This window comes from Triturus cristatus, chromosome 12, assembly GCF_964204655.1.
Source record: "Triturus cristatus chromosome 12, aTriCri1.1, whole genome shotgun sequence".
NCBI lineage: Eukaryota > Metazoa > Chordata > Amphibia > Caudata > Salamandridae > Triturus > Triturus cristatus.
In genome coordinates, this window is record NC_140595.1 from 156974798 (window position 1) to 156999355 (window position 24558).

General features: G+C 47.1%; 1 protein-coding gene across 2 annotated transcripts in view; it reads left to right on the forward strand.

Moving 5' to 3' along the window:
* LOC146772963 (toll-like receptor 2) overlaps positions 1-24558 on the forward strand; it is a 54051-nt gene that overhangs the window by 21562 nt on the left and 7931 nt on the right. For both annotated transcript variants that reach the window (XM_085638180.1, XM_085638181.1), the window contains exon 2: positions 23050-23110. The gene's annotated coding sequence lies outside the window, so the exon portion shown is untranslated. The remainder of the gene's footprint in view (positions 1-23049; positions 23111-24558) is intronic.

Sequence of the window (24558 nt, forward strand, 5' to 3'; positions counted from 1 at the left end):
CAGGATTTTATAGCCCCATAGTTCACTCCCATAGGTAACTGCTCCTCTTGCTTGGACTCTATAAATATGAAGAGGAGGGCCTATGGGTTTAAGGGTTGACCTATTCTTCCCAACCATTGCTAGTATTCCACCAATATGTTGCGCCAGCTTCAGCCTTGTTTTCTCCTGATGTTGACCCCACCCCAATTCCTCGTTGAGTGTGACACCAAGGTATTCAAACGTGCTCACTCGGTCTAATACATTTTCCCCAATGCGAGGAATACGGTGAAACCTGGGTGGCGGATTGAAGGCCATAAATTTGGTCTTTGTGGTGTTAATTTCCAATCCATGCTCTCTACAGAAGTCCCCAAAACCATCCAGAACACGCTGGATTCCCATGGGTGACTTGGAGAGAAGGAGGGTATCGTCAGCAAACATAATTGCTGGGACCCTCCTTCCCGCCAACTTCGGGACATCCGAATTGGGGACCCCATTGAGGTGGTCAATGACCCCGTTAACAAAGAGGCAGAACAGGGTCGGTGCAAGTACGCACCCCTGTCTTACCCCTCTCTCAACTGGGAACCTATTTGAGAGTACGCCCTGCGCACCGCACCTCACACGGGCATAGGTGTTTGTATGGAGGCGGATGATCATATTCAGAAGATCAGCTGGCATCCCAACTTTCGCCAGGACTTCCCACAGCTTACCACGCGGGACAAGGTCGAACGCAGCCCTTAGATCAACAAATACAGTATAGAGGCTGCCACCCTCCAGCTGTATTGATTTCCAATGTATAAGGGACAGCCTAAAGACCTGGTCCACGGTGGAGATCTTCCGGCGGAACCCAGCCTGAAGAGGGCTCAGGACATCCCTCTCCTCGATCCAGTCCAAAAGTCGATCCAACAGAAGCCTCGCAAAGAGTTTCTGTGGAACGTCTATCAGACTGATCGGTCTATAGTTGGCGGGGAGCAGAGGTGAGCCCCTTTTAAAAATGGGCACAATCTCCGCCCCCAGCCAAGTTGGGGGAAGTGCCATCCCATGAATAATTGCGTTAAACAGTATCAGAAAGTACAGTGCCCAAATTCTGACTTCGTGCCTTAGGAGGTCGCCTGGAATCTTATCTAAGCCTGGCGCTTTTCCTGAAGAAAGGCAAGTGATTGCCCTTTCCACTTCCTCCAGCTTAAAGTCTTCCAACACCGCGCGACTATCAGTGGGGTTCACTAAACTCTCAGACGGAGTTCCCATTTGGTCTAGCCCAACACTGCTATAGAGGGACGAGAAGTGTTTTTCCCAGACTTCAGCTGTGACATTACCCTCTATTGCCTTTACAGGCTCAGCAGAACCGTGTCTGACTATATGCCAAAATTTTTTGGAATCTCTAACTTTGAGAGCAGATGTTATTTCTGACCAGTTCTCCCAGTCCCAGTCTATTTTCGCGGCTTCCAGACTGGACTTATAGGCCACCCTCTTTTCCCTGATCACAAAAGATGTTTCCTTGTTTTTAAGTGCTTGGAGGAGATCTTTCTTTGCTACCCTGCAGCTGGCATTGAACCAAGAGGCTCTTTCGCTCCTCGGTTTCCTGCCCCGGACCACAGGATTCAATACCTCAGCTAGATTGGCACAAAGAGTCTGATGGATATCCTCAAAGGAAGAACAGCCATCCGACGAGGGCAGTTGAGGGAGAAGGCTCTCCATTCTTTCCAAAGTGGCAGCCACTTGCTCGTATATAGCCCTTATACGGTTCGGTTTCTCTAATAGTCTATCCCACCTTATTCTTCGTCTGTTGCTAGACAGAGTAAGGCTAAGGGCAGGTAAACCATTTCCCCGAGCTTCTGGCCTAAGGAGACCATCTGCAGCTAATGAAAGGATTAGGGGATTATGATCACTATCAGCCCTTTGGGCAATTTTAAAGTCTAATGCCAGTTTCCAATCTTCGAGTCTGATCAGTATGTAATCGATCCGGGACTCCTGCCTTGGTCTGTTAAAAGTTGGCTGGGGCGGGATATCCCCCTTAAACCTACCATTGCATGCTCTGAGTGAATTTGCCAACATTAATGTTAGAACTTGCAATAAAAGAGGTGAGGCTACCCTGACTGGCGGACCTGTAATTCTTTCAATTCCCCAGAGATCATCCTCCTCACTGCTGATCCCATCTAAATACGTCGGGAGTGGTTCGAACTGAATATTGAAATCCCCTCCGACCAAAAGTATGTCTAGGCCAGTGAGGGAATCAAGAAAAAGCCCTAGATCCTCCAGTGTCCTTGAGGTGGCTGCAACTCCAACCGGTCTAGAGTATATGTTTACCAATCTCAGACCCGCCCCATTCGGCCAGCGCAAGACGACACATAGGATATCCAGAGAGTTAGTTTCTACCACCTCGGCAGTACAACCTAAATGACAAGCGATCCATGTTGATAGGCCACCAGACGGGCGTCCCTTCCCGCCCCATCTAGCTGGAATATCAAAAATAGCAAAACCGGGGTGGCTAAGATTTTCTCTAGACCACGTCTCTTGGAACATGCATATATCATGTTCTTTAATAAAGGTTTCCCAATCAGTATTACCTAACTTGTTGGGAAGCCCAGCCACGTTCCATGACATAATCTCTAGAGCCCTCATAGTTCTAGTTATAGGCATAGAAGCCTCATGCAGGGTGATTTCTTCTGTCCTTAGGAGAGCACAGACCTCCCGTACACTTTGTACGTTGCATGAGGACCCCTGTAGAACATTGGGCTTTCGTGGGAAGCAGCCACCCACCGCCTCCACCCCGATCTCCATATTTGCGGAACGATAAGATTCGGTAGCTATTTCATCTATGGCCACCAGAGCGTGTTCCAGGGGCCCTGAGTGACCCGCCAGTGAGGACATAGGTTGCCTGTCAGAAATAGAATGGCGTAGACAGCAAGTCGGCCGTTTGGGAATCAAATCCACACCCTCATCCCGGTCCCCCTGTGTGCTATGTCCACAGCCAAAAGAAACACTGAGTCAATCACAGTCGTCAACTCCTGATAAGGCCCCAAATCTATTGACAACTTCGAGGGGAGTAAATGGTAGCGTGTAATTCACCCTCCGAGGTCCCATTCTGTGATTCCTAGATGGGACCATGGTCCATTCTGCTGCATTTTCATATGCCGCATAACTAGGTACATGCATGTTACAATGTGGAACAAGGGAAGCAGATGGTGCTATGAATGGTTGAAAAGGGGCCACTATTTTTCTTGGAACCCTGGGATGTACATTATTAGAGACTATTAATCTTGGATAGAAATAAGATAGTACACGGGGATTTATAGTTCCCCGTGTGGAGCCCAAGGGGTAGTCTAAGATGTATTTGACTGCATTGGGGTCTCTAAAATTAATAATGATTACATCCCCTTCTAGATCTTTGATTCTACGGCCCAACCAAGGAAGTCTCCGAACATGCAGTATCTCCCCATTGATGTTAGGGGGAAGGGGTCTGTTTGTCCTAAGCCAATGCACGATTTTATTTTTTAGGTTATAATAACCCTCATTTCTGCCCTTATCCAGAGGTGGAACTTCAGTTAACACCACCGCATATGGTACCGCCTCTGGGGGCAAATTAACTTGATGGCTACGTGAATCACTTACTCTAGCTGAGAGATGATTCTCCCCCTTCTCGTTTGGGGATGTTACTCTGTTAGGTTTTACTTTTTCCTTCCTTAGTTCACCATCTACGTGTTGGCCATGAGTTAGTTTAATTGCGGTAGGGGTGGGCTTATCCCTGCGCTGAGGATTGGAGCTACCCATCTCGTTAATCCTAGTGTGCGTAAGAGGTGGATCTAAATCCGTAGGAGGAGACGGGTAGTAAGTGGAATCTTTCGATGCCCCTGGATATTTTGTAAATAAAGATTCTAAATTCCCCAGTCGTGACTCTATATTTTTTAGTCTTTCTATGATAGGTAGAGTGAACGATCTAATCAGCTTCTCGATGCTCTCGAGGTATGATGTCACTATGCATGGTTCAGGAAGGAGCAATGGAGAGCGAGACAAGTCAGGAGGGGGAAGAACCAGGGAAGAGGGGGGTGTTGCAGCCAAATCGCATGTAATTAGGAGTGGTAATGGAGCCTTTGTCAGTGATACAGTGCTCTCAGTTTGTGTGGGGCCCTTGCCAAAATCAGTGTGATTAATATTACGAATTGGCAAATTGCCTAACCTCTTTCTTCTCTTGGGCGGGGGGGGTCTTATAACTTTGGACACCTGTATCCTCCCTGCCTTTTTGATAGTGGTCTTAGCCCTCGGTTCAATTGGAGTAATAACAATATCCATTTCCTTTCCAAAAACAGTAGAAGTATTAGTGGAAGACACATTAATTAAAACTGGTGACAAATTAACATTACTGGGTGTAGGATCAATTGATCTTAACAGCTCTGGGACGTTATCCATAGCTAGCGCCTCCTGCGTCAAGGTGGAAGGGCTTAGCACAATAGAGGACAGAGGTAGAGGAGATGTACTGTCCAGTAATGTCCTATTTTTCATGCACTCTATGGAGCGACGTCGCTCGGCCCTTCGTTCAGCGAGGGTAGTCTCCTTGTCCGTGGGTACTGCCATCTTTTTAAAATAATCTACCAATGTACCTTTTGTTGGAACGCCATGTTTAGCAGGAGAGTTAATAGCTAGAATATCAGCCATTTAAATACTAACAGTGGCAAGCTGTAGACTCACGGTTAGTAGATGTAGCAAATAGGGAGTTACCCCAGTCCGGTCTCCTCGTGACTCTGAGGGCCTCAGAGGGCCCGCTCTTAGCCCGGTCTTCGCCCCGGCACTCGGCCCGCGCGCGTCCCGCTAGCGCGCGAGACTGTGTTATAAAATTATAGAAGAGGGGGGCGGAGATAGGGGAGGAGTCGGGAAGAGGGCCAGGTGCAGCCGGTGTGGAGCACGCACAGCTCCCTGGTCCTCGCAGTCCCGAACGCGCAGCTCTCCAGTAGCAGCCTCTCCCCTGCAGCTGGTGAATTCAGACAGAGTTATGGCTCCAGGTTGCGGCGTCAGTTGTAGATAGCAAGCCCCGGTGTCCAACAGCAGGGAAACGGTCCTCGAGCGGCACCCGCGAAGCGGGGGCCGCGAGTTGTTAAGTACTTTGCGGGGGAGGAGTCGGGAAGAGGGCCAGGTGCAGCCGGTGTGGAGCACGCACAGCTCCCTGGTCCTCGCAGTCCCGAACGCGCAGCTCTCCAGTAGCAGCCTCTCCCCTGCAGCTGGTGAATTCAGACAGAGTTATGGCTCCAGGTTGCGGCGTCAGTTGTAGATAGCAAGCCCCGGTGTCCAACAGCAGGGAAACGGTCCTCGATAGATTGAATTGCAATGTGGCGACCTTTCATACTCCAGTTCCTAGCGGGCGAGCTCTGTAGGTGGGTAGGGATATGAGAGCAGAGGGGCTCGGATGGCAGCGGTGCCCTGTTGCTTCCGTTGTTGTTGCACGGCTGGCTGCGCGTCCTCACAAATTAAGCACTGTCTCCTATGTCCCTGGGAGCAAGGGCTGTCTGAGAAATAAATACATGTCCACCCACCCAATTTGGGTGGAAGTTCATGTAGTCATTTTTTACTGTTTCTTAACACCAGGTAAAAGCTGGCGGTAAGGAACAGTAAAGCAGCTTAATGCTCCCACCGCAATAGGAGAAGCCTGACGTGACAAGGGGAGCATTACTTTTTTTCTTTACAAAAAATAAAATCACAAAATACTGTTATCATTTTGAAAAGAAAAAAGATTTTTTTTGTTACAGGCCGTGTCCTTCCGATGCAACACTGTAACAAACAGTAAAAGGAATTGACAAGAACCGCTGTGTCTGAGATTCCAGGCAATGCCGTTATAAATGACTGCCTGATAGGCAGTTATTGATACATTTGGCGGGCGAAGTAGTCTTGACCTGTCAGACATAAAGTCCTCCGCCAGGCCAATGGTGACTACGCCATACGCCAAAAAGGTTATCCGGCCCAAAGTAATAAACTGCAAAAAAATCTAAATTACCACTTTATTTTACAAAATAGTGCAGTTCGAGTCTAGGGCTTGTGGGGTAATCTTTCATTTTCTTTAGTTTTTCTTTGCTATTTGCTTACCTTTGTACTTCTATTATTTATTTTGCTGTCAAAACTAACCCTGGCAAAGGCATTAGGTCTCCCCATTTTAACCTCTTCAATTTTCTAGTGTTTATTTGCCATTGCTGGTCAGCATTGGCCAAAATAAAAAAATAGATAAACAAGCACTGGCCAAGCCAATAGCATTGCATTGTCCGCCAGAGATTTGCCTGTGGCAAGTCTTATTTTGTTCTGTCGTGGTTTCTGTAAAACTTTACTATTGAGGATGCTGCCAAGCCATTGATGAGTTTAAAAAAAAAAAGAGGCAAAAGTTAATTTTCTTTGGTTTGTTCTCAAAAGGGCACACATTTCCATAGTAGCACTTTGCATTGAAGGTAAGGGACTATGTTGTGTGATGATGTGCTCCTCTTAAAAGTGCACTATGCCATAACTCAGTGAAATCAGATAATGGCTGATGTGGCTGACTCGCTACCCCCATGATGCATGCTGCGGTGGGTGAAAGAAAAATGTGAATGGCACAATAACAGACTCACGGATGAAGCCTGGCTAAAGACGCCTATGCCTAACTTTGCTATAAACACAATTTAAGATAATTAAAAGGTATTGGTTAACACCAGACTAGAACAAATTGCTAATCAGTCTTACACTGGCCGCCAGCCTCCTGCTATTGTTAGTACTTTCCTCGTAATGTTTTCGTAAAATTTTTATTATAAATAGAGAGGGTGGAAAAGATAGATAAATAGAGCGGATTGAAAATCAGATAATTAGAGAGGTTTGCAAATATGGATAGAGTTGTATTAAAAGATAGATGTTGCATAGTTTGATGGAAATATAGACACACCGATCTGACTGACTGACTGACAGATAGATAGATAGATAGATAGATAGATAGATAGATAGATAGATAGATAGATAGACAGACAGACAGACAGACAGACAGACAGACAGACAGATAGACAGACAGACAGACAGACAGACAGACAGACAGACCGATCAGACAGACAGACAGACAGACCGATCAGACAGACCGATCAGACAGACCGATCAGACAGATAGACAGGCAACTAATAGATTAGATAGGTATACAGAGAGGTCAGTAGATGAGCAGGTAGACAGGTAGCTTAATATGCAAGCATGTAAGTAGACAGGCAGAAAGGGGAGATAGATAGATAGATAGATAATTGGAATAAACACTACAGCTTGAATTAGTAATAAATGTCTCTCTCAGTATTTCATACAAGACCAATGAAAGCAAACTACAATGCCATGCAGCAGGACATACAGACTAAATGGGTTTGCAAGTATAACTGTGGTCCTCCATTCTAAATGCACTTCATTGCTTGCATACTAAAAAGAGGCTCTAACTGTACAAAACAGGTTTAAATTAACACAATCTGGCATGCTGTGAAAGTGCAGCACTCAAAACAGTCCGCACCAAAAGGATTTTACAACAGCATTAACAGGAGAGAGGGGCAGATAAAGCAGGAATGTACCCTGTGCAATATGAAGACCCTGCACAAAGCGTTCTCCTATCACATTCAGCTCTAAACAAAAAGGCAATACTCAAGTAATAAAGTAAAAACAAAAGCACTGGGACGGAAGGGAGTGTTACGATTTGTAATGTACCCCAATATAGGCCTGGGTAGTCACCAAACCTTTCACCTACATTTACTGTACCATTGCACTACATAACGGGTATGTGCAGACCTTTTACCTAGTTAGGTGCTGCATAAATATCCTGTGGTTTTCTCTGAAAACTAGCCTAGTTTATTATGCATGAGGTTTCTCAGAATCACAGCAGGGCTACCATCTTCTGCATCTCCTGCATAATAACTATGTATAAGGTTCATCCCTATTGTCATCCTCGGCTGGCATGACACAGCAAGGTAGAACCCCTGAGGGTACATTTTGGGTTTATAAGAACCATATCTTTGCTGGGGCAGACAGAGGAGAAAATCTTCCATGCTGACACGAGACGCTGCAGTTCCTGCACGCAGACACTCCAGCACGCAGTGGTCTGACATCCTTCGCGGGGTGTCCATCTCGAGACCAAGACAACATCCTTCATTCTCTCACTTCAGGTAATGGGGTTGGCTTTACCCCAGGGGGATTCTTGGCTATACACCTACATACATGCTAGGTACACCTAGGTACATCTAGTTAGGGTTAGCATCGTAGGAGTACACATTATTAATGTCATGTCTATCTATACCTGCATATATCCATTGTTTTAGCACTATGGTAGAATTCTACCATCTATTTACTCTGTTGGTGCTTATAACCGTATACATCTGTTTCTGTCTTATGGTTGTTGCAGCACACGTATTTTGCACTGGAATTACGCTGGTGCAATAAATGCTTATTGAAAACGTCCCCATTGTTTAATCTGTGTATCTCTCTGAGACAAAATGAGCATGAGTGACTGAGCGAAAAGTACCATACTGTTTCCACGATCCCTGAGGAGTCAGGGTTGTGATGTTCGATAGTTGCCAGAAACTATTCACTCCTTGGTAAGAGGAGTACATAGTGGCACTGTGAGCTAGCTGGTATGCAGGCGAATTTATCCGGTGGGGATGTCTGGATTCATGCTAGACACCGATCCCACAGTTTATGTTGTCTAAACGCCCAGATCCTACATAGATTTATAGGAACTACATGACATGGCACCGCCAACGTTGGTTTGGTTCTTATTTAACGGTCAAATCTGAGTAGTTCAGACATGCTTTCTCAGAGACCCCTACTCACATCTACCCAGAGACGTCTGAAGTGGGAATGGAAAAATCTGCCACAGCTGAGTAGGTTTATTCAAGCATGAAGGATTATAATTCCCTATTGTTCATAAAATCTTATCTCATTTTCCTTGAAACTCTTTCAACAATGTCTGTTGAAGAGAATGATGCATTACATGCAAATTCAGAGGTGGACGGAGAGTAGGAAGGTGAGATAAACATTTCAGAAAATGTTAGGAACTCACTTACTTTAAAACTAGCAGAGTTTGGAGTCTCAGCATTAGGTCGGACTGTAACATTTGTGATTGAGGCACACGAGTCATTCAGGACAGAAATATTCTATTCATGGGTCAAATTCCCACCCGCAGATGCATGCACAAATACATTTCATACTTACACTCCGGATGAAACACCAGAAGAATATTGTCCATACGAGGACATTGAAGTTCCGCTCAGTTACCAGGAGCATATAACCTGGTTTAAAAGCGCCCTCCCACACACCACAGAAAAAGTGGACATGGCCGGTCCTAGCACCTTACATGCCGCATCCAGACATCGGCACATTGCCAATAGCAGACTTACCTCCATTTCACAAAGAAGTAATATAACTTTACAGAAATCTGACAAAGTTCGTTATCAGAACACTCACACTACTTCCAACTACAAGGGACTGCAACTAAAATTACCCCACAAACGCTCAACACAGTTATGGGAAGAATGCCCACTAAACGTGAGCAAATGCCATTCTGAATGGTACAGAAAATAGCACAGTTAGAGGCAGTGTTTCCTCACACAGGCGCACAAGAAAAACACAGAATACTGTTTCCGATGGGGATCGCTCCTCTGATAGATGATTGTACCTCTTGGGGTACAGTTTTCGCTGCCATCTACACCAGAACTCATGGCATTCCTTCAATTGCAGTGATACCAGAAGTATTAAGACCAATACAGAATGAGTATGGAGCAGAACCTGCTTTAAACTTGGGGAGGAAATTATTAGGCAGTTTTTCCCAGGTATCAACAATTATGTTAGCATTTATAAAAGGCGAGGCAGCAGTGGTGGCTATACGCTAATGCCTGATGGAATGCACTCCTGCACAACAGGAGCAAGAACTCCCTAAAATTATCAAAGATACATACGCTGAATTAGGTACAGATAATTTGGGAGCTAGAGCTACATAACCGCAAGTAATGGGTAGTCCTGAAAAGGATACCAGCAAGCAAACACTTGATTCTTCTAAGAAGAAATGGGAGAATACGAAACAAAAAAATAGAAAAAATAGATCACAGTTTAGAGGTGGGTCTCCTCAACAGGAGCCCTCCGAAAGGAGGTATAACATTAGAAATCGTTATAACATTAAAAAAACCTAACAGGTATCAGGATACTGATACGTGTTCCTCTAGTTCCTTCAGGGTTCATCAAGAAACTCTGAGAGGGAAGAACGGTCAGAACACAGATCGGAAGAACGAACAAAGTTGAGAGACACACATCGTACTTCGGACTATAATATCAAATAAGAAGATACAAATCAAAACATCAATTTAAAAAAAAAAAGAAAGTAGCAGGCCTTGAAGTTAGAAATGCCTAGGCTGCTGAAGACTCAACTTCTGAACGGGGAATGGACTCTGACGATGCTAGACAGCGCAGCAAAAGTAGCACTAGCTAACCAGAACCTGATGGAATTTCTGGTGACAGCAGCGTTGAAAGAATCTATCACGGTTGATACCAGGGTAAGTGTCCCACACTCGTTATATGAAATAACACTCCAAATTGAGGGGGACAAACCCAGGAAAATTAAAGGTCTCTTTTGGGAGAACATGACTTTTGGATGCAACATCCTTTTGGCTGAAAAAGATTGGCCACCTAAGTTCGTTATGGATTGCCCAAAAGGGGAAACGGTAATTTTACCAGCTTTCTCTGACCTCGTTCCAAAATCACTACAATATTCATACACGCAGGAGTGGGCCGTGCACTTGCACCTGCATTATATCGCAACCATGTAGAGTAGGATGCTGAGTCACCTCATCATGAAATCCCAGTAAAAACAACTCCAACTACTCAAAGACAATACCCAGTGAAGCAAAATGCAAAAAAACAAGTCAGGGAGATCTTGGATCATCTTGAATACCAGGGTGTAATAGAGAATTGCACCTCTTCAACGAACAATCCTTTGTTTCCCGTAATTAAACCCGATAAGTCATATTGTCTAGTTTTAGACTACAGGCATGTGAACACTTGCACAAAGATATTTGCAGTACACAATGCACACAGTGTGGCATTGATGAATAAAATTGTGCAAAAAAAATACAAAACAACACTAGATATCTCAAATGGATTCTTCTGCCAAAATATAGAAACCAAGAGCAGATATTTGACAGCATTCTCAACCCTAGGCTGTCACAGTTAATTCTCTCGACTGCCCCAAGGGTATAAGAATAGCCTCGGGTTGTTCTCAGCAAGAGTAATAGAGTTGCTTTAAAATTTATATGGGGAGGCATTGTCCTATGTAGATGATATTAATCTGATGGACAATGCATTATTGGATCACCTGAATTTTGGGGTTCACCTCTGAGGGCTACAAATTCAACTTTAAAAAATCTGAAATAGCCCACCTCCATGTCCTATTTTTAGGATATGAGTTATCAAGTGAAGGGAAAAGCCTAGCAGCTAACTTTTTAGAAAAGTGTGCACTGCTCCAACCTCCAAAACTCTGAATAATGTACTGTCCGTTTTAGGATTCCTAAATTTTGGCAGAACATACATTTTAGATTATGCAGAAAAAGTAAAACTTTCTATGATTTAATTAGACCTGTTTTTTCAGTTCACCATTGGACGCAGGAGCACAAAAATACTACGTTTCTTACAAGCTGACATGATCGCTTCCAAGTACTTACACACATGTGTAAACACCACGAATTTGGTGATCCCTGTCGTAGGAAGTAAACAACAATACAGTTCAGCTTGTGCGATTGTAAAGGGATGTATGTGGGACGGCAAATTCCGTCCTAGCAATATGCAGAAGCAGTCTCTAGGAGATTGCACTGCTTAGCTGGTAGAACTAAAAGCCCTGATACTAGCACTAAAAAATACAGATTCATTTTATTTTGTCCACCCATACCATGAATATCTTCATTACTGGAATCAAAATGGTTTTAAAGACTCAAAAGGTTGTGCAATTGAGCATAAGTTGCTTTGGTAACAAGTGGTAGACCTTAAAAAAAGGCTTGCCGCAGGTTCATGTGATTCATACGTTCATTAACGTGTTGGCGTGCACGTTGAAGGGAATTCATTGGCTGATGAGGCTACCAAGGCAACAGTGGAAACTGCTGCCATAGCTGCAATCACTCGTTCTCGCACGAAAATAGACGAAGACATAATGGTAACTGTCATTGCTTCACGCAAAAACAGCTCAGCAGTGCCAAAAAGCTTTCCACTCAAGTACCCCTACAAGTTAGATGCGCAAAATATTCAGTATGCTCTAGCTGCACACGAGGTTCTGGGTTCAGCACACGCAGGGATTACTGCAACAGTTTCACTATTGAAACAACACTATTGGAGGCCAGGTTTAATGAAACAGACAAAAGCATTTGTCCTTAAGTGCGACATCTGTCAGCAGATGAAGGGATCCACTAGAGCACGTCCACCACAAACACCACTACTAATATCAGACAGACCTCTCGCTTGTATCTATTTGGACCACTGCTGCTCCTCACAATGTGATGGGGCTTACAAGTATATCTTGGTGGCAGTGGATTCATGCTCTAGATTCCTGTGGGTTTGGCCCCTGCGCTCGGCTGGCACCCGTTGTCACGATCCGCGCTCGGGTGGCGCTGAGTGACGCATCTCCTCTACCCCTGGACTACGGCCGAGCAACTCGGCGATAGCAAGAACTACATCCCCCAGAACTCCCGGTAGTTCCCGTCCCACGTGACAGTTCACGCTGCCGGAAACGCTGAAAAGCGGCCAATCCCGGGGAAGCAGTGCCGATGATTCTCTGAAGCCTTCGGTTCCTGAAGACCCGAGCGGATGGTTCTCCTCAGCGGCTTGAACTCCGGACCTCGAGAGACTCCAACCACGCCTCTACTGCTTCTTGTTCCTCGCTCGGCAGCCTGTGAGTATTTGAGACAGGAACTGCCCGACTTTAGCCCTTTCGACTTAGACGCGACCTCGGACCATCGAGGGAGAGCGCTAAGAGACAGACAACGCCCACGGATTTCCGGGCATCTCCACCTGGGGTTTTCGCTCCTCTGCTCCCGGCTCCTCCTGGAGCATTGAGTAGCAGCGCAACGCCACAGGCAGCGCCCACGGATTTCCGGGCATCTCCACCTGGGGTTTCGCTCCTCTGCTCCCGGCTCCTCCTGGCGCATTGAGTAGCAGCAAAACGCCGCAGGCAGCGCCCACGGATTTCCGGGCCACAGCTTTCCCATAAAATCGCGCTCCTCGGCTCGAGACCTTGCGGAGCCTAGAGTAGCAGCGCAGACACCCGACAAGACCAACCTCCACCTCCTCCGCGATTCTGATCGCCACAGCGAGGTTCTTACAGTTCCGTGACGTAACGGTGCTGGAGACCTTCGTGCGCTCGGAAAGGAGGAGAAGATACGTTGGTATCGCCGAGACCAGTCACCCTGCGACACTAGTTCCCGTAAGGGGACTCTCGAGAAGCGGACCCTTCTCGATCCCTCCACAGTTAGACGGAAAGAGACGACCGGTAAGAGAGCTACTCACAAGGGGAAGCCAGGGGAAGGGGTAAAGGGAGCCATCACTCATTGTGTGTTTGTCTATTTCACAGATCTCCCGCCCAGCCGTCCCTACCCGTCCTTCCCTCGCTCACCTACCCCTTTCGTCCGAGTGTATTACACATCCGCCGGACTAGGGGCAGATGGGAGGTGGACCCCTTTAAGCTTCAGCGTCATCCTGAGGAGCGGAACCAGTGGGATACCGACAGAATCATCGGCCTACGAATTATCTCCTCCCGATCACGCTGTCGTAGACCATGACCACCTTAGAGGATGTGGTAGCCGCTCTTGCCCTAGTGCAAGCAGAATTAGCTGCTTCTCGTTCAGACACAGCCGCTCTACATGCACGGATAGATCGGCTCCAAAGGAACCCCTTCGATGCAGGGACCCCGTTCCCGTCAACAACCCAACCTGTAGTGGTAGAAATGCCCACACACGTCCCGTTGGCCCCTCCTGAACGCTTTCATGGAGACATACAGAAGGTGCAAGTCTTCATGACCCAAGTACTGTTGCATTTCCATTGTAAGCCAAAACTCTTCCTTACCAACCAAGCCCGGGTAGCCTTTCTGATTTCCTACTTGGCAGGGGATGCGGCTCAATGGGCGGTTCCCATAGTCCGTCGAGACGAAGCCCTGTTGTACGATTGGGATGCCTTCCGCATCGCCTTTGAAAGAACCTTTGACCGCAGAGCTGATACCTTCTCGGCTGGCCGAGACCTGCTGAAACTACGGCAACACCCCAATGACTTCCTAGGCTACCTCAACAACTTTCGTCGGTTGGTGGCAGAAACCGACTGGCCAGAAACCAAACAGTCTGCCATTTTCTACGGAGGACTAACGGACGAATTAAAGGACGTCATCGCCCAAATTGACCCCCAACCCCAAACCTGTTCGGCGATGGTGGAATTGGCCGCCCGTTTGGAGCATCGGCTCAGAGAACGAAAAGGGGACCAGAAACGGAAAGATAAAACACCGTACTCCTATGACCATGCCCGAGCTTCGGAACAGGCGGCCTCCAAGTCTGAGCCCATGGACATCGGAACAGTGAGAGCCTCGCTAACCCTGAGCGAACGTGATCACCGCCGTAAACAAGGCCTGTGTTTGTACTGCGGGAAGAAGGGGCACTTCCTTCGAGAATGTCCGGTGAGACCCAAGACGAGCAGACCACGCCCCGGACAATCTGCTATGGCCACAGAAGAAGGAACCGCGGGAAACTACAGAGCTTGAAGGTACCGGAAGGGAAGCCTCCAAGCCACCACTCCATCCCTTCCATGGAATCCGACACCTCTCGAGAACCAGATCACTTCTTCATCTCCCTGGAAGCAGTGATAAACCAGCAAACACAAACCATAAGAGCCATGATAGACTCCGGGGCTACCGGATGTTTCCTGGACAAGCAGGAAGCAGAAAGGCTAGGGATTCACTTAACGCCCAAGGAACAGCCCGAACTCGTTTTTGCGGTCGACGGGAAGGAACTGGAGTCGGGACCCATCCGATACGTCACCCCGTTTCTCTGGGTAACCATAGGAGGGGACCATGGCGAGTGGCTGCAGTTGAACATCATACAAGCTCCCCGATGCAACCTAATCCTAGGTTTGCCGTGGTTACGAAAACATGAACCTACTATCGAATGGTCCACCAACACCATCTCGTTCCTTTCCGCCTCATGCCAACGACGGTGCATCAGCCCTAACTCACACCCAGACACGGTCCGAACCTCTGCTCAACATGTGGCAACTGCCGCAGAAAAGGACGTGGCGCTCCCTACCTGGTATCTACCCTATAAAGAGGTGTTCAACGTGCAGATGGCGGAAGAGCTACCCCCGCACCGAGAGTACGACTGCCGCATCGATCTAGTGCCAGGCGCGGTTGTTCCGTGTGGTAGGATATACGCTCTCACCGGGCCAGAAACACTCCATTTGAAGGAGTATCTAGACACCTACCTCTGGTTGGGGTTCATCCGTCCCTCCCGGTCGCCCGCAGCGTCCCCGCTCTTCTTCATCCCGAAGACCAGTGGTGAGCTGAGATGTTGCATTGACTACCGCGCCCTCAATGCGCTGACGATTAAGAACAGATACCCCTTACCACTGATTCCGGTTCTATTGGAGCAAGTCCGCGAAGCGCACATCTACACCAAGCTGGACCTCCGAGGGGCGTATCATCTGGTGAGAATGAGAGAAGGCGATGAGTGGAAAACCGCCTTCAAAACACGGTTTGGACTCTTCGAGTACTTAGTGATGCCCTTTGGACTGTGTAACGCCCCGGCAGCCTTCCAGTTTTTCCTCAATGAGGTACTACGAGAATTTCTGGATAGGTTCGTCGTGGTGTACATTGACGACATCCTGATATTTTCCACCACCCCGGAGGAGCACATCGTTCATGTCAGGCTCGTGCTCCAAGCATTGAAAACCAACCGCCTCTTTTGTAAACTCACCAAATGTGAGTTCCATGTTACGACAGTGGAGTTCCTCGGAGTTCACCTAACCCCCACAGGACAGGTCATGTCCGTCCGAAAGGTGCAGGCGGTGGAACAATGGCCCCAGCCCCAGTCAGTCAAGGAAGTCCAAAGCTTCCTTGGCTTTGCGAATTTTTACCGCCGGTTCATTCACCACTTTTCTCACCTGGTATCACCTCTCACCAGACTAACGCGAAAGAACGTGTCGTTCCACTGGTCTCCCGACGCCCAACGCTCGTTCGAACAGCTCAAGACGGCCTTTACATCTGCGCCCATCCTGAGGCACGCCCGGCCCGAGCTCCCCTTCATAGTGGAGGCAGATGCGTCCGACGTCGCCGTGGGAGCTGTCCTATCCCAACGCCATCCAGACACCGGCCACCTCCACCCAGTGGCCTACATGTCCCGGAAATTGAACCCCGCCGAACACAATTACTCTGTGTCCGAAAAAGAACTTCTTGCGATCCGGGAGGCGTTTGTGGAATGGCGACACTGGCTCATGGGAGGTCAGCACCAAATCACTGTTTTCACAGACCACAGGAACCTCCAGTTCCTGCGATCAGCTCGACATCTCTCTCCTCGGCAACGCAGATGGATGTTGTTCTTCGCAGAATACCACTTTATAGTCACCTACCAGCCTGGCTCACAAAACCAAAAAGCCGATGCCCTCTCCCGGCAAGGTACGACCCACATGCCGGCAGTGGAACCAAAAAGGGCTATCCTGTCCCCTAGTCAAGTGGTAGGAGGGATGACAACAGACACCTTTCTGAGGGCAGTGAAGTGCGGACTCGCCACCTTCTCTTGGAAAGCTTGGTTAAAAGGACACAAGGAATGGAGCCTACGACATGGCGTCCCCATGTGTGGCTCCAGAATGCTAATCCCCACGCTTCCTCTACAGAAGCTCGTTTTCCATTGGTGCCATGAACTACCCTGTGCAGGGCATACGGGAGGTACGAAAACCCTGGAGAAGGTATTGAGACAGTTCTGGTGGCCGTCAGTGAGACCAGATGTTTTGCTATGGGTAAAACGCTGTGACGTCTGTTCCCAAATGAAATCAGACCATCGTAAACCACAAGGCCTCCTACGTCCACTTCCTACACCCCAGACACCATGGGAAAGAATCTCGGTGGATTTCATCGTTGGATTGCCCAAAGACCAGAACTGTACCGCTATCGTGGTGGTGATCGACTACCTTACCAAAATGGGACACTTTCTACCGTGTAAGCAGGTACCCACGGCAGGGGCACTGGCAAGGCTCCTGTTGGTGAACGTGGTGCGACTCCACGGCCTTCCTAGCGGCATTGTTTCAGACAGAGGGTCCCAGTTTACGGCGCGGTTTTGGAAGGTCTGGTGTGCCGAACTGGGCATTCAGTCATCCTTGTCCACCAGTTTCCATCCCCAGACCGACGGGCAGACCGAGAGACTTAACCAAACCCTGAAACAATTCCTCCGGTGTTATGTGGACAAGGCATCAAACGCCTGGGTGGACTGGTTGTGGGTTGCCGAGGTCGCCTACAACGACTCCGTCCATACATCCACACAACATACCCCTTTCTTTCTTTCCTCAGGGTACCATCCTCGATTCACCCCATTTCAACTCCCTCACACGAATCTCAGCATTCCAGAGGTACAGGACAGGCTTTCGGCGATTCGCTTAACCCTCACCAAGGCCCGTGAGACCCTGCGACTGGCCAAAGCCCGATACAAACTTCATGCGGACAAACGTCGCAGACGCGATCCTGTGTACCATAAAGGGGATAGGGTATGGCTGTCCACAAAAAACATCAAATTCAAACGTCCCAGCGTCTTTAATCCGAAATTCATAGGTCCTTATCCCGTGGTGAAACACGTCAACCCGGTATCGGTGCAACTGAAGCTCCCGACCCATTTACGCATTCACCCAGTCTTCCATGTCTCCTTGCTTAAGCCCTCGTTCAGTCCCGTGCGTAAGATTCCCGCTCCCGTATGGGTTCACCATGAACGCGAGTACGTGGTGCAACGCGTGCTGGACTCCAAGACTGTTCGGGGTGGACTCTGGTATCTTCTGGCTTGGAAGGGGTATGGCCCGGAGGAGAACTCCTGGGAGCCCGCTTCCTCCATCCATGCTGCTCGCCTGGTGGCGGCTTTCCATCGCCGGTGTCCTGGTAAACTGGGACCGGTTCTCAGCGCCTCGTGAGGGGTGAGGGGGGATGTGCTGTCACGATCCGCGCTCGGGTGGCGCTGAGTGACGCATCTCCTCTACCCCTGGACTACGGCCGAGCAACTCGGCGATAGCAAGAACTACATCCCCCAGAACTCCCGGTAGTTCCCGTCCCACGTGACAGTTCACGCTGCCGGAAACGCTGAAAAGCGGCCAATCCCGGGGAAGCAGTGCCGATGATTCTCTGAAGCCTTCGGTTCCTGAAGACCCGAGCGGATGGTTCTCCTCAGCGGCTTGAACTCCGGACCTTGAGAGACTCCGACCACGCCTCTACTGCTTCTTGTTCCTCGCTCGGCAGCCTGTGAGTATTTGAGACAGGAACTGCCCGACTTTAGCCCTTTCGACTTAGACGCGACCTCGGACCATCGAGGGAGAGCGCTAAGAGACAGACAATGCCCACGGATTTCCGGGCATCTCCACCTGGGGTTTTCGCTCCTCTGCTCCCGGCTCCTCCTGGAGCATTGAGTAGCAGCGCAACGCCACAGGCAGCGCCCACGGATTTCTGGGCATCTCCACCTGGGGTTTCGCTCCTCTGCTCCCGGCTCCTCCTGGCGCATTGAGTAGCAGCGAAACGCCGCAGGCAGCGCCCACGGATTTCCGGGCCACAGCTTTCCCATAAAATCGCGCTCCTCGGCTCGAGACCTTGCGGAGCCTAGAGTAGCAGCGCAGACACCCGACAAGACCAACCTCCACCTCCTCCGCGATTCTGATCGCCACAGCGAGGTTCTTACAGTTCCGTGACGTAACGGTGCTGGAGACCTTCGTGCGCTCGGAAAGGAGGAGAAGATACGTTGGTATCGCCGAGACCAGTCACCCTGCGACACTAGTTCCCGTAAGGGGACTCTCGAGAAGCGGACCCTTCTCGATCCCTCCACAGTTAGACGGAAAGAGACGACCGGTAAGAGAGCTACTCACAAGGGGAAGCCAGGGGAAGGGGTAAAGGGAGCCATCACTCATTGTGTGTTTGTCTATTTCACAGATCTCCCGCCCAGCCGTCCCTACCCGTCCTTCCCTCGCTCACCTACCCCTTTCGTCCGAGTGTATTACACATCCGCCGGACTAGGGGCAGATGGGAGGTGGACCCCTTTAAGCTTCAGGGTCATCCTGAGGAGCGGAACCAGTGGGATACCGACACCCGTACTGTAATAAAGGATTTGCAAGTCCTCATAGGGACATACGCAATTGGCACATTACATTCTGACCGTGGCCCCGCATTTAGATCTCCGGCTCACAAGGAAGCCATGGGAAGTTTGGGTGTTGCGTTGCAGTACTCATCTCTGTATAATCCAGAGGGAGATGCGATAGTGGAAAGGAAAAACGGGACTTACACACAAGCGAGAGCAACAGGAGCACAGGGGTTGCAGATATTTGTTCAGGGAGAAGCACACAAGGGAGGTAGATAAAAACACATGAACTCTCATGGTGTGTTTAAACAACAGGAAAAAAGTAGTTGTATAAACGTGAGCAGTGGAAGGTTACAGGGCAGCCAGTCAAAAGGATAGTAAATACGCTATTCTCTTGGGAAGGGAGAAACACAAGAGGAGGAAGAGGAATCGTTGAATGAGATGCAAGCAAATGAGTGACAATATCACCAACTGGTGTTAAGTAATGGCTAGGCTATAAGCCCACTGTAAGTATTTGATTAGCCCACAAAAGGTCTTTTGCCGGCAAATCTAGAAATTGCACGATTGCCAAGGCAAGCCCTTTTGGCTTGGTAATGCTTGTATTGTTCAGAATTCCTCACACGTATTCCTTTTTTAAAAGTTGTAATCTAGTTTTCTTGCCCAACATATTGTAAACCTTACATCAGTAGCCAGTACTCTGTTAACGATTGTTCGTCTACTGTTCAGTCAATGACTATGTCCCATGGGGTCTGCATCTGTTTTCCCCTATCCAGCCAGTATACGATAAATTCAAATATCAGACCAAAGTCTTTACCTCATTTCTACCAACTTTTGTTTCTTTGACAACCTAGGAGTCTCTGCTCCTGTGCCAGGTGATTCATATCATAAACCCTTCATACCCCATCACTGAATTCTTTCTACCACACATCACTATACCAAGCATCAGTGTACCTTTGCTCAGCCCTATGTAGCAGTTGACAAAACAGTCATACTAGGAGCACAGCTAAATGAAACCATTAAAATTATATATTTCACGAGTAAATTCCAGAGACATTCCTCTTCGGCATATATCTACTAATTGCCTTTTTTTATGAAGAGGCTATTCTTTTAAGAGAAGGGAATTCATTTTGAAAAAAAAACATTTATAGAAAACTTCACAGATAAATTCTGTTAGAGACATTGTGATATTGAACCACGCTCTCAGGTCTTTTCAAGCGCTTGGTGATTTTCTACAGGCAACATGGACTTGTCACTCATTGAAAACTTCAGACCTGATTTAGAGTTTAGTCATGTGAATTCCATCAAAAAAGTGCTGGATCTCCTGTCGCCCTATTACAAGTGAATTAGTATAGAACTCACTTGCAATAAGGTTGATGGGATATCCAGCATGTTTGGGACGGTCTACCCATCTGCAATACTCTAGATAAGGCTCTTAGATTCATCTGTCTTTGGAGTTGCTCATCACTCTATCGAGGTCAACAATATCGAAATAAAATAATATTGTATTCACTATATCGACCTACCACTACATCATAAGACACGTTTAAAACTACTGTTTGTAACTCCACCTCTACTGTGCAAGGTAAGCATAAGTGAATTAAGAATCCCAATTATATACTTACCTTGCAATACAGTGGTAGGTGGATGTAATGGATAATGATGTTATTGCAATGTGATATATGACATGCAATTTGGGGCCCCATTATGATGTCGGTCGGAAAGACTCCGAACAGCATTCTGTTTGTCCGAATCCATGTCGGAACCCATGTTTCCGACTGACTCCAAAACATTTCCGTTACGATGCAATTTAACCGTTCGGTCTTTCCGACGCAGTTCCGATCGCATTTGGAGAAACCGATTTGGTCAAAGCCGAATTGTACAGGCCTATGGACCATGTTTCAGACCAATGTATTTCGATGTCGGATTCAGACAGCCATTCCGACTCCATTTGACCAACACAGATCAGCTGTCGGAAACCTACTTTGGGGGCCCATGGTGGGCCCCTCATCACTCAGAGTCCTCCAGTTGGGGCCCGTGGGGGTACCCATGGGTCCCCTCTTTCCAACCATGCATGGTGTGGCAGGCACCATGGGGTGCCTGTCACAGGGTGCAAGGTTTTCTGCAAACATCTTTTTCATCAATGAGAGCCTGTATTTGGAAACATCGTAATCAGTCGGTTGGACTCCCCGAATCCGAGTTGGTCGGAAGCGATTCCGACAAGGAGTTGATCGGAATGCTTTCCAACCGACATAATAAGGAGCCCTTAGTACTCACTGGGACTGATGGCATTGATTATATAGATGTTAGTCATTTAGGAGCCCATCTTTGGTACCAAGAATACGGGGTATACACATTTGCTTGCTACCTCTGTCCGCCTACTCCCCAAAAATAGCTCAGAGTTCCAAGTAATAGGAACACAAGCCAGTGTAAATTGACCAATCTTTTGAGATGTTTTGTAGTTTTACAGTGTGTTAAATCAGATGCTAGTTCATATATTTCAAATCTTAGTCAAGTATTTCAGTCACTACCACCTATTTAACAACTGTGCCTTAGCTCATCCATGTGTATTTGACTTTAAGAGGAGCATCAGCCCGCAGTGTGAGAAATTCTGGACTTTCATGGTGAAATCAGCATTTTCTTGTGGCTTAGTAGGCGTAAAATGCATGAATAGCTTTGTTTTAAGTACTTCCCATATTTATTATTTATTTAGCACAATCTATGTTGGGTTGCCTGTTTTACCTGTAACATGCTATATCTTTAGGTCTTTTGCTATGCTAAATGGACCTAGAGGAAAGAACATTGGACGTTCATCAAATCCATGGCCTTGGGTAACAAACTCAGTGCAACACATTCTTATTTGGCCTACATACACACAGGCACAATGGTTGCTGCTCACCAAGCTTCTAGTCATATTTATATTTTGCCTCTGATGCAAGGTCGTTCATCGGTATCGATCTCAGGATGATTGATTATTCATTGCAACTAATTCATGATGGGTTTATTCAGCTTTCACACCAGTTGACTCACTTGGATTGTCAGTCATCTAATGCAGGCTGTCATACTCAGAGATTAATTTCACCTATTCAGTATTGAATGTCAGCAAGGGCTCACTTGGCCTTCCTAAATCCCTTAAGAGGATGCAGCCGACAGAAGCACAGTTATCTACTTGGAAGTGAGTAGCAATTTGTCTGCTTGTGCCAAGGCTTACATACATCTTATGGAGTGTCAAATGAGGAGGCAAACCAGATCCTAAGTAGTCAGTAGTCAACTGTATTGTACATTGATGTATTATTTGCCATCAGAGAGAAATACACTTCTTCATTTCACCGCTTTGTTGTAATTCTCAAGTGAGTGTTTTTGATCAGTTCATTGAAAGGGTCTCAGTAAACATTTGATCTGTCTGCTGATACACAAAAATGTACAGACATTTAATGATTGCTGTAACATTTCTTGTATTCTAATAGACGAAAATTGGTCACTACATGTTTATATTTTGTTGTATTGGAATGCTTTATTTCAAGAAAAAGTGTACAAGGTAGAGAGCACCGGATGCTTTGCATAGCCTTACTTTGTCGAACAAGTGATCCACACTGCTCATTACTGTAAGCAAGGTGATCTAACATGCAAATTCAGCCTTCCCTAGAAGTAGCATAGAGGGAATGTTGAGAAAGAAGTCAAAGGTACAGGAGTAAGATGGTATTAAGGTCACAGGTGTCCACAATTTTCTCACTCAACACATTCTTCAATACTGAAACACATGCTGTTGTTTCTCTTTTAACAGAAGTCCTTTGACCCATAACTATGGATGGGGTAGTGGCAGCTTGGTGTCTACAACCAATCAGGTAAGTGAAATCATAGTTTAGTAGTAGTGTGTAAGTATGGTGGTCAAGAATGGGTTTGAGGAACTATTGACATGGGTTTGGCTCAGAAGCCTTGTGCCTGTGATTTATTCGCTTTTACACAATCGTGTCTTCTATCAGTGGGTGGAATCTATTGACATGAGCACTGACATATTAACTCAGAGGGGGTGAATGTCTGTACCTTTCTTCACCCTGAGCTGGAACCCAAATTAGCATCCTGTACACCCAGATAACCCAAGTGGACTTTTCCTCACGATGGGCTCAGTCTTACTGAACTCTATCTCTCTCATCTTACTCGATCTCTGTGCAGCTCCAGTGGCACACGTAGTTAGTGAAAACATTGTGGCTTGTAAGTGTAGCATCTTCTATGTCTCTTTCTATCTCTCTTTCTGTTTCTCTCTAGTTCAGGGTTCTCCACCTGGAACTCTAACCCCACACAGTGCTATCACCAACTAAGATCTCAAGCTGAAATCTAGCGCTCCTGCACGGAGGGCCCCTTTTCTTCGCCTACCACCAGCAACTCGAGTCCACACTGCCACCCGGGGCTGCAGTCATTACTGTGAGTGGAAGTGCCTCTCACCTGCCAATAGTGTCTACCCGCCATTGTACTGCAGCTGCCTTTGCTGACATTTTGGGTCCATGTAGGAAGTTTGCACTGCTACTGCCCATGTGGCACCTGTTCTCTGTGTTTTAATAAAGCTTGAGAAATGTTTTTCACTTTACAAGCCAAAATTAATGCCATTGTCAGTGCTTATTGATTCTTGGATATATAACAACACAGGTAAGTCCAATGGAGAGAGATCGTATGATGTAATGAAAGGCAAGACTTTCCAGTTCTGCTAGCCATCGCAAACATTTTAAGCATCAAATTTGGGAGCCATCTGCCTGTAGGTCAGACAAAGCTCCCACGCTATATTTGAACTGGCTTCTTGGAAGCAAATAGACATTATTATACTGGAAATTCAGGAGAGATCCCCTAATTGATTGGAAGAATGGAACACCTCCATATGACTCCACCAACATAATGGTATCTAATCACAAGCATCAATTAAGTAGTCAAAAACTACTGGTTAAAATTCTTAGGAGGGGATGTGTGGGATCGCATAGATGTGCTGTACAGTTTTCTCACAATTGAAAGCATTTCTACAGGCAGAAAATCAGAAGGGCGTTGAAAGTTAACAACAATGTCTTAAAGGATCGGGAAATATGACAACTGAAAAAAGAACTATCACACAATTGAGAGAAATAAAACTTCAGCAACAATGCACCAAACTTCATGAATCTATTATAAACAAAAACTCAAAGACATTTTGTTCATTAATAGGAGTTGTCCAGGACAGGAAAAACAAGTCAGGGTAGTACTATATAAATTACAATAAGTGGGAATCATATCTTGCAGATTGGTATGGCTCCGCTGATCAACCTCCAAT